The sequence below is a fragment of the Pelophylax lessonae genome (genome assembly GCF_965119305.1).
Source record: "Pelophylax lessonae genome assembly, chromosome: 5".
In the NCBI taxonomy this organism is placed as follows: domain Eukaryota; kingdom Metazoa; phylum Chordata; class Amphibia; order Anura; family Ranidae; genus Pelophylax; species Pelophylax lessonae.
Genome location: NC_138772.1, coordinates 198,819,413 through 198,829,359, shown reverse-complemented (window position 1 = coordinate 198,829,359; position 9,947 = coordinate 198,819,413). Strand labels below are relative to the sequence as shown.

At 43.3% G+C, this 9,947-nt stretch overlaps 1 protein-coding gene across 2 annotated transcripts in view; it reads left to right on the top strand.

The window, feature by feature from the left end:
* The first annotated feature begins 3,983 nt into the window (after positions 1 to 3,983).
* The window catches only part of LOC309556661 (putative G-protein coupled receptor 141), a 30,110-nt gene continuing 24,146 nt past the window's right edge, over positions 3,984 to 9,947 (top strand). Inside the window, exon 1 of one of the 2 annotated variants that reach the window (XM_082259116.1) lies at positions 3,984 to 4,084. The gene's annotated coding sequence lies outside the window, so the exon portion shown is untranslated. Of the gene's footprint in view, positions 4,085 to 7,083; positions 7,229 to 9,947 lie in introns of those variants that run through there. The other variant, XM_082259117.1, reaches the window with a different exon arrangement.

Genomic DNA, 9,947 nt, shown 5'->3' with positions numbered 1-9,947 from the left:
ACTTTCTCATCTTGAGGAACTCCTTTTTTGTATTCTACCAGTACAGCTAATCTTTATGATTTAGCCTGTAAGTAAACATCATTTTTTATCTACAATTATTTCCTTTTCCTAAAAAATAGCATTTTTCAAGTTATTTATCTCAATTGCACGTCATTTATAGAAGCAGCCTTAGTTCCTGATGCGACTTAGAAACCTGGGGAAAACCTTTCACACATGGACCAGACAAAAGAAAGATGTATGTAATATAAAACACATTGCATAACTTTACTTTAAATTCTGCATATGTGCAAAAAACTTACAATTCATTGTTGTTTCTAGACATGGTGACTTATCCTTGAAAAAGGCTAATACCTATACAGCCAAAACGCATAGGATAATCTCCTGGACATTCTTCTCTTAACAAAGTTCCAAGCCTGAAATACACGCACGGAACAACAGAGACAAATGTTAATCAAAAGTCACCATTTTTCACCTTTTCACCTACCTTTCTAACTTATTCACTTCTCTCACCGATGGACCTTAAACCCATCCACGACAAACTTGTCTATTACCTTGGAAAACTTTTTTGAAAATAAACTGTTCAATTTTTATTCTATGATACTTTACTTTGTTTACTCTTGCCTTTAAAGTCCCAACAACCTTGGTTTGAGGCACCAAACCCAAAACACAATGATTTTACAGGGATGGTGGCAAAACCTTACTATAGGGCATCCTAGAGATCAAAACCCCTTTTCCATTCAGTGCCCATCAGTGCAGCCTTCTTATCGCACATCAGTGAAGGAGAACAATTACCTGTTTGCAAAATTTTACATTTGGAAATGTATAAAGTGCGGCGCTCAAAAATTATCAAAAATAAAGTGCATATATAGTGCACATTGTAGAGCAAAGATGAAAGTCATAAACTAAAGCCAAATGGTGCAATGATAATAGTGGCTAAGTAATATAAACAAATAAAGAAAAAGTCCAGAGTAAGTCCAAAATGTGAAGTAAAAAGCAAAAATCTTCAAACGTTCCAAGTGAATGATTCAAGCTTGTGCACAGGAACCACCACCAACATCAGAGAGGGGCTTATCGGATGAAATGGACTCACATAAGCTTACGCCTAGTCGGTCTAAATCAGCATTTAGACCCACTAGGCGTAAGCTTTTGTGTGTTTTGTATCAATTGCCACATAGATGACTTTCATCTTTGCACTATATATATTCCGTCGGGCCACTCTGCCATAAAGCCCCGACTGGTGGAGGGCTGCAGTGATGGTTGACTTTCTACAACTTTCTCCCATCTCCTGACTGCATCTCTGGAGCTCAGCCACAGTGATCTTTGGGTTCTTCTTTACCTCTCTCACCAAGGCTCTTCTCCCCCGATAGCTCAGTTTGGCCGGACGGCCAGCTCTAGGAAGGGTTCTGGTCATCCCAAACGTCTTCCATTTGAGGATTATGGAGGCCACTGTGCTCTTAGGAACCTTAAGTGCAGCAGAAATCTTTTTGTAACCTTGGCCAGATCTGTGCCTTGCCACAATTCTGTCTCTGAGCTCTTCAGGCAGTTCCTTTGACCTCATGATTCTCATTTGCTCTGACATGCATTGTGATCTGGAAGGTCTTATATAGACAGGTGTGTGGCTTTCCTAATCAAGTCCAATTAGTATAATCAAACACAGCCGGACTCAAATGAAGGTGTAGAACCATCTCAAGGATGATCAGAAGAAATGGAAAGCACCTTAGTTAAATATATGAGTGTCACAGCAAAGGGTCTGAATACTTAGGACCATGTGATATTTCAGTTTTTTCTTTTTTAATAAATCTGCAACAATGTCAACAATTCTGTGTTTTTCTGTCAGTATGGGGTGCTATGTGTACATTCATGAGGAAGAAGAATGAACTTAAATGATTTTAGTAAATGGCTGCAATATAACAAAGAGTGAAAAATTTAAGGGGGTCTGAATACTTTCCGTACCCACTGTATATGCACTTTATTTTTGATCATTTTTTAGCGCTGCACTTTATACATTTCTACTATACATACAGGTTGTCATACAGGCTAGCTTCTTTTTTGCACATTCACAATAGCGCGGTTTCCCTCTTGTTTTTAATCCAAAACTATAAAATCAATTTTTTTCAACATTTTCAGTCTTTTTTTTGTTTCTTCAGCCGAAAAACTCAGCGGCAGTGTTGGAAGTAACTGCGTTTAAGTAAACGGCGTTACTTAACGCAGTTAATTTTCAGGGTAACGAGTAATCTATCAGATTACTCATTGTTTCCCTGTAACTCCGCTGCAGCTACTTCCGGCTGCGTTACGCCGTTACCGCAATTACATCTACCGCCACTAGATGGCAGTAGATGTAATTGTATTCCCCCGGCCCTCTCCGAGTCCTCTATGACCGCTGTCCGCGGTCCTGAAGAGAGAAGAGGAGGTGACTTATCGAGTGATTCACGTGACATCACGGCGGCGCTGTCTCACTCACAGGCACGGCAGCAGCAGAACAGCGCGCCAGCATAGCAGCAGGAAGACAGGGGAGAGCGGACATAGAGTCCGGCGGCGATCCCATCATCCTAGTCCTACCCAGCCAGGCCCATTGCCGCCCACCCACAGTGCCAGTCTGCCAGCCCAGTGCACTGCCAAATAAAATATACAAGGAAGTGTACACAAGTACTAGTCTCTCACTCTCTCTCTAGTAGTCAACCAGTGGCAGCAGGGCAGTAAAGTGTTACAGACCAGCAGTCAGTATAACGATATAGCCCAGCCCCAGGCCAAGAGGAGACTCCACCACCAGTCCACCACCACCACAGGGCAGTGGGCAGCAGCCAGCAGGAAGACCACCACCAGTCCACCAATGAGTCCAGTCCAACACACACAGCCAGCCCAGAGGAGGAGGGAAGCACAGAGACAGGCAGGCCTGGAGGCATGCAGGAGGAAGGAGCCAGAGGGACCCGGACAACAGTGTGCCTGCCAGGCCAGAGGCCACACCACCACCAGCAAGCCCAGCACAGCAGGTAACAAAAAAAAAAACTCACAGACAGGACTCAGACCCCCCACCACCACCCACCAGCCACCCACCATACCACCCACCATACCACCACCAGTGTGCCACATCACCACCAGTGTGCCAAGCGCCCACGCCACCACCAGCCAGGCAGCCACCCACCACCAGTGTGCCACGCCCACGTCACCACCAGTGTGCCACACCCACGTCACCACCAGTGTGCAACATCACCACCAGTGTGCCAAGCGCACGTCACCACCAGTGTGCCACGCCACCACCAGTGTGCCACGTCACCACCAGTGTGCCAAGCGCCCACGCCACCACCATCCAGGCAGCCGCCCACCACCAGTGTGCTGCTCACGTCACCACAAATGTTCTAAAATACTGTATATAGTGTTTCTATTCTTCCATCAGTTAATATAAACATATTTGCTATTAAAGATGTTATAGAACGTAATTGCATTATAGAATATTAAAAAAAAAAAGTCAGTTACTTTGCTGAGTAACTAATTACTTTTTCTATGTGGTAACTGAGTCAGTAACTCAATTACTTTTTGGGAGAAGTAATTTGTAACTGTAACTAATTACTTTTTTAAACTAAGATGAGCAACACTGCTCAGCTGTGATTAAACACCACCAAAAGAAATCTCTATTTGTGTGAAAATAAAAAGCAAAATATTTAATTTGGGTACAGTGCTGCATGGCCACACAATTGACATTCGAAGATTCAAAGTGCAACAGCGCTGAAAGCTGGACATTGGCCTGGGCAGGAAGGGGGTGAAAGTGCTCAGTAGGCAAGTGGTTAAAAAGGAAGCATTATATGGAAGTAGTTGCCAATAGATTGGCTGTTGTAAGAAACACACCCTAATTGTCTTATGGCTTTGTTTTGTTGTCATTACATTTTGAATGTCTCTGGCATTGCTAAGCTTTGACTAATCATATTAAGCACATGTTGGAAAGCTTAGATTAATGTATAACTGTAAAGGCATATTTCTGGCAATGGGTTCGGTATTTGAGGTTATCCGTGGCACACCAGGAAGTATAAAGCTGGTCTGTGCCTTCTTGTAAGTTCTCCCACTACGGACAGTGCATGGTATTAATAAGGTAAGTGCCAGAACTATGAACTTTTTCTTACAGTAAATGTACAAATATAATGACTGGATTTAGTTTATGAATGTAGGATTGCTGCATATACAGACATATACATATGCATATACAGACATTTACAAGGAAACTTAGATCCAATCACTTCAGTCCAGCCTACTCTATGAAGAATGTGCATAGTAACCAATTTTTAACTTTCATATTACTAGTACAAGTTAAAAAAAGAAAACAAAATTCCTGCTATATGCAAAACACAAATGTTTCATTTTGAAGAATCCCTGACTTCCAAAGTACTTTTCTCCATAGAAAACTCTCTGGTTTACAGTATTGACATGTTCTACCAGGAATTATTTGTTTTTCTGCCAGATAAATTATGGGGGATATTTACTAGAAATGGTGCACTCAGAATATGGAGCAGCTGTGCATGGTAGCCAATCAGCTGCTACTTTGGTTTGTTCAGTTAAGCTTTGACAATGAAATATGGAAGCTGATTGGCAGGGCTGGTGCTAAACTATTATACGCCCTAGGCAAGACCAGCTACTTGCGCCCCCCCCCAAAAAAAAATAAAATAAAAAGGGAAGGGGTTAAAAACTTCTCTATGTACTACCCAGTGACCCTGATCTGATGGTTCCTCCATGTTATTCTGTCGTACCCAGTAACCCCCATATTCCTCCATGTCACACCCAGGGACCCTGATGTTTTTCCATGTCACATTCTGGGACCCCAATATTCCTCCATGTCTTGCTGTCATACCCACTGACCCCGATGTTCCTCCATGTGGCACCCAGGGACCCCCGTGTTCCTCCATGTCATGCTGTCATACCCATTGACCCCAATGTTCCTATATGTCACCCCAGGGGCTCCTGATGTTCCTCCATGTCATACCCGGAGAGACCCTGATATTTTTCCATGTCACACCTGGGGACCCTGATGTTCCTCCATGTCACACCTGGGGACCCTGATGTTCCTCCTCGTCACACCTGGGGACCTCAATCCCCCATGGCACACCCAGGGACCCCAATTGCTCATGGCACACCTGGTGACCCCGAACCCCTGTTACACCCGGTGACCCCTATCCCCCATGTCACACCCAGGGACCCAGATCCCCTATTCTGGGGAAACTCACTGGCCCGTATGAAGAGAGTGGCCTGCACTCCTTTTCCCAGGACACTACTCCTCTTCTGGACCACAGTGCTCACCACAGTTCCAACAGGCTCCTGGTGGAGGAAGAAGCAGCAGTCAGAGAGCTCCGCACATCCTTCATCACCAACCTCCTCAGACCATTCCAGTGCCTCGTCGCTTCTGCTCCAGTAAAGGTGTCGCCTTCCAGTGCCGAGCTCTGGCTCAGGTTCAGCTCTCCTCCGGTCCCTGCTTAATACCGACCCAGGGAAATTACGACTGCCCACCAGCTCAGTGCAGAGAATCACTTCCTGCCTGGGGTTCAGGCCGCTCAGGTCCAGCTGAAGAGGATCATCATGCAGGCAGCACTGCGGTGGGCTCCCTTCCTGCCTTCTGGGCCCCCCCCAAAGCCAAGGCTTGGTAGTTCCGCCACTGCCCCAGACACCTGGCATCTTCCTCTGTTCCTTCTTCCTCCCCCACTGCCGCCCCTCCCCTCAGCTCACAAGGGTCATTAATAAAGGAGAGAGAGTGCCGACTCCTGGCTGCGCCCCTAGGTGGCAATGCTCCCTAGACGGCTGCCTAGTTTGCCTAGTGGAAGCACCGGCCCTGCTGATTGGTTTCTATTCAGAGCTGCACCAGATTTTGCATGCTCAGTTTTAGTAAAGTAAAGGTAACAGTATAGCTCTTACCTCGACTTTAGGCTAATTTTGCTATAGCATAATGTTTGCTTTGTTTTACAATAAATAACTTTAATTAACTGAAATGTTTTAGTGTGTGGCTCAGTAAATCTCACTACATGAATAATTATACCGTATATTGTTTTTTTAGGGGTACTTTATATATGTAATTTAGTTCACAAAACTGGTGGATGGGTTGTTGCTTCAATATCATTAGCTTTCATCTGGTAATATTTGTGAAATTCTATATAATGAGCAGAGCAGGATATTGAGATATTTGAGGTGGAGATAATCCCAATACAGTAAAACGCATGAATCGATGGCTAAAGTGGTTGTAAACCTCAGGCATGAAATATGAACAAAGCATATCCTTCTGTAGTGTTTACATGTCTCAATCCAGAGCACTAAGGGGTTTATTTACTAAAACTAGAGAGTGCAAAATTAGTCACATTTCTGCCTAGAAACCAGCTTCTAACCTCAACTTGTTCAATTAAGCTTTGGCAATAAAACCTGGAAGCTAAATAGGTTCTATGCAGAATTGTCACTCATTTTGAACTCTCTAGCTTTAGTAAATAAACCCCTAAGTGTAATTTATGTCTGCTGTTCCGTTCCTCTGCTATCAGCATGAGTCACTTACAAGTCACTGATAAGTTTTCCTGACACCAAGAGAAAAAAGGTGACAGGGGAAGGAGCTCCAGCACAGAGCATGTGATTGACAGCCTCAGCTCTGTTCCTGTGTGAAGGGGGTGTGTCCCTTCCCTCCAACCCCCCCCCCCCCCCCACCCTGCCTGCAGAAGCCCAGACAAGCGGTACAAATTCGGCACTTTGAACAGGTGAACTTTGAAAGAGAAGAGAAGACTGTAGATAAACAGGTACAATTTATGTAGGAGGATTTGCTCTGTGTATCAATGGGTATATGTAAGGGTTTACAACCAACTTATACAACTATTTCTTGTGAAAGGATAATGATTGTATATTCTGTAAATGGCAACAGTTTGGCAGGTTCATTACCATGGGATAAAATAGGGAGCACATCCGTATTTAAAAAGCAGATTAAGATTATTTATACTAAAATTTAAATCTGAAATCCAGTTGCAATCAAACATTACCCTAGCAGTGTGGGGGGGGGGGGGGGGGGGGCGGTTTCCTTTTGGTCTAGAGAGAACATAGCAAAAGTTTTACTTACCTTATCCATTATTTTCCCAGGAGTGGGAGCCTTTTATTTTTTGCTGGTCCGGCATTATATGTGATGAAGTCAGAGTGCCTGCTACCGACAGAGTGGTAAAGAGAAGTGGCTTGGGAGGACCAATCGTGCAGCTGGGGGAATCCTGCAGGAGTGAGGGATAAGGTAAGCTTTATTAAATGTCATAACTGGGTTTAAAGTCCATAATGTATGAAGCAGGCCACTCTGCGTTTTCTTGATAAAGAAATAATTTTATTGGCTACATGTAAAATAACACAGCATCAAAAATGAGATTTCTGCTTATACAGCCTTCCCCATAGAGCATGCGAAAACATTTTAAAGGTTCTGACATATACTGTATACTCTTAGAGCCGGTTCACACTAATCCGACTCAAAGTCGCCCGACTTTGGGCGACTTTGAAGTCGCCCATGCAGCGCTACTTCATCGCGGCTTGCAAACGACTTCTCATAATAGAAGTCAATGCTCCGACTTCACCAAAAAATAGTGCAGGAACCTTTTTCTAAGTCGGAGAGACTTGAGTCGCTCTGATTAGAACAGTTCCATTGCACAGCATGGGGAGCTATTTGTCAGGCAACCAAGTCGCCTGACAAGTCTAAGTAGTGTGAACCGGCTCTTACAACCCACTCAACCAGGGTAGGATCCCATCAATTAAAAACAATTGGAGCAGATAATTACAACAAACCCTGGAGCATGAATAATAACAAACTGAAGAAAAAGAAAACATTTTTTCAGACAATGGGCACAAAAATGTCATCCTAAAACATATTATCAAATAAATTCCATGAAAGTAGTTATATGATTATTTTAAAAACAAGTTAATGTCCATGCCATTGTTCAATCCCTGTGGTACCCATGTGCTGATTGTGTATATCCACCACACTTCTCGTTGGAGTAGAGTGCAGTGTGTGTCACCCCCTCTTTATGATTTGATACCAAAAAGAGAAAGAATCAATTTCCCTTATGAATCTCTCTAAAACATTTAGAAACATTGGATACATTTTTCGCATTCATATTATTGGTATTATCGTTAAAATGTTCTGATATCCCCACCTTTAGGTAAGGTTGGTAATACTTGGTTTATAGTGCTTAAAATGAGTGAGTTTAGGCAGTGACAGGTAGAACCTCAAGAGCACAATGTCTCTGGTTGTACACATCTATGGCCTCTAAGATTAATCACCAATGGTCAGAAGACTATGCTTTATTAGGGCTGTATTTATCTTCTCTATGTTTACATCAATGCAGGGATGGATACATGGCCCTGAATGAGGACAGACTGTGCATCCATCATGCATCTGTCCCAGTATGGGTGTTAAAGGCTCAAGTTTGCAGGAAGATCTATACAGCCACTGCACCTGATTGTTAACAGGCTGCTGGAACAAAACGCCTGTCATTCTTGGGCACAGAAATATATGGTGTATGGGCCTCTGCACATCTAAATGAGCCCCAAGTGTTAACCCCAGTTTAGAATTATTAGATTATGCATTTTCAATATTGTAAGTCCCCCAGCATCCTCATTTCTTGAAAATTTCCATTTCAAACATACAGTAAATGCTTTGCTTTGTGAATTAGACTATGGGTGACCACAGTAGTGGACAATAGATATAAATTACTTCTTCTTCAAACCTACTGATTAGGGATGATCGAACGGTTTGGGTCGACCATCGGTTCGACCCGAACATTGGCTGTTCGAGGTTCGGCCGAATTTAGAATTTTTTGCTGAAAAAGTTCGGAATTCGGCAACCAGAACCGACCAAAATGCAATGGTTCAGGAAATGGGCTTTAAAAGGCCGTGATTGGACCAGAACCATCAGTAAAAGCCAATTGAGGGGGCAGGAGAATGCTAGGAATGTGATTGGAGTGACTAGGGGGTCCATAGTCCAATCATTAGTGAATACGCCCCCCAGTATATAAGATAGCCCCCGCCAAATTCCTAGCATTGTTATACAGGGACATGGAAGAGGACCAAGTTCCCCAAAATTCCCACCTTTTACGGGCTCCCCAAGATACACAAGAACGCCACCAATCCCCCGGGGAGACCCATTATATCGGGTAGGGGATCCATTTCTGAGAATATGAGCAAATTAATAGACGCCTTCCTTCAACCATTCGTCCAAAATTTACCCTCGTATATCAAAGATACGATCCATTTCTTAAATAGAATTGAAAATCTGTGGATTCCTCCCACTGCATTATTAGTCACCATTTACGTAGAGGCCCTCTACAGCTCAATACCCCACCATAGAGGTATCGCGGCTGTAAGGCATATCATATCTCGTCATGGACAGGAAGGCCCTTATAGCACTTTCATTCTGGATCTCCTTCAATACATCTTAACCCACAACGTCTTCACCTTCGATGGCTCCCACTACCTCCAGGTGCAGGGAGTCGCGATGGGCACTTGTTGTGCGCCATCCTACGCCAACCTGTACCTGGGGGAGTGGGAGGAGTTCTTCTTGAAGGATGAAGCATTATCTATATTTACTGACCACATCAATTTGTGGGTCAGATATATAGATGATGTGTTCTTAATTTGGGACGGCCCCATTGAATCCCTCCAAGCTTGCCTTGCACGAATGAACAAAAATGTGTATAAACGTGTATAAACAAAAAATTAAAAACATATACAAGCTATACCAGATGACACCAATTTCCAACCAAATAACAGAACTTTAACCCGACATGTTTCGAAGATAATAAACTTTCTCTTCTTCTTCAGGGGAAGCTCAAGTAAGTATTCTATTGACAGAAAAATATGTATATGAATATTATATAATAGATATACAAAAAAGCACATTTAAAGATATTCTGTTAGCATCACTTACAAGGTTGATAGTGTCTAGACTCAAATAGCTTGTACAAAGG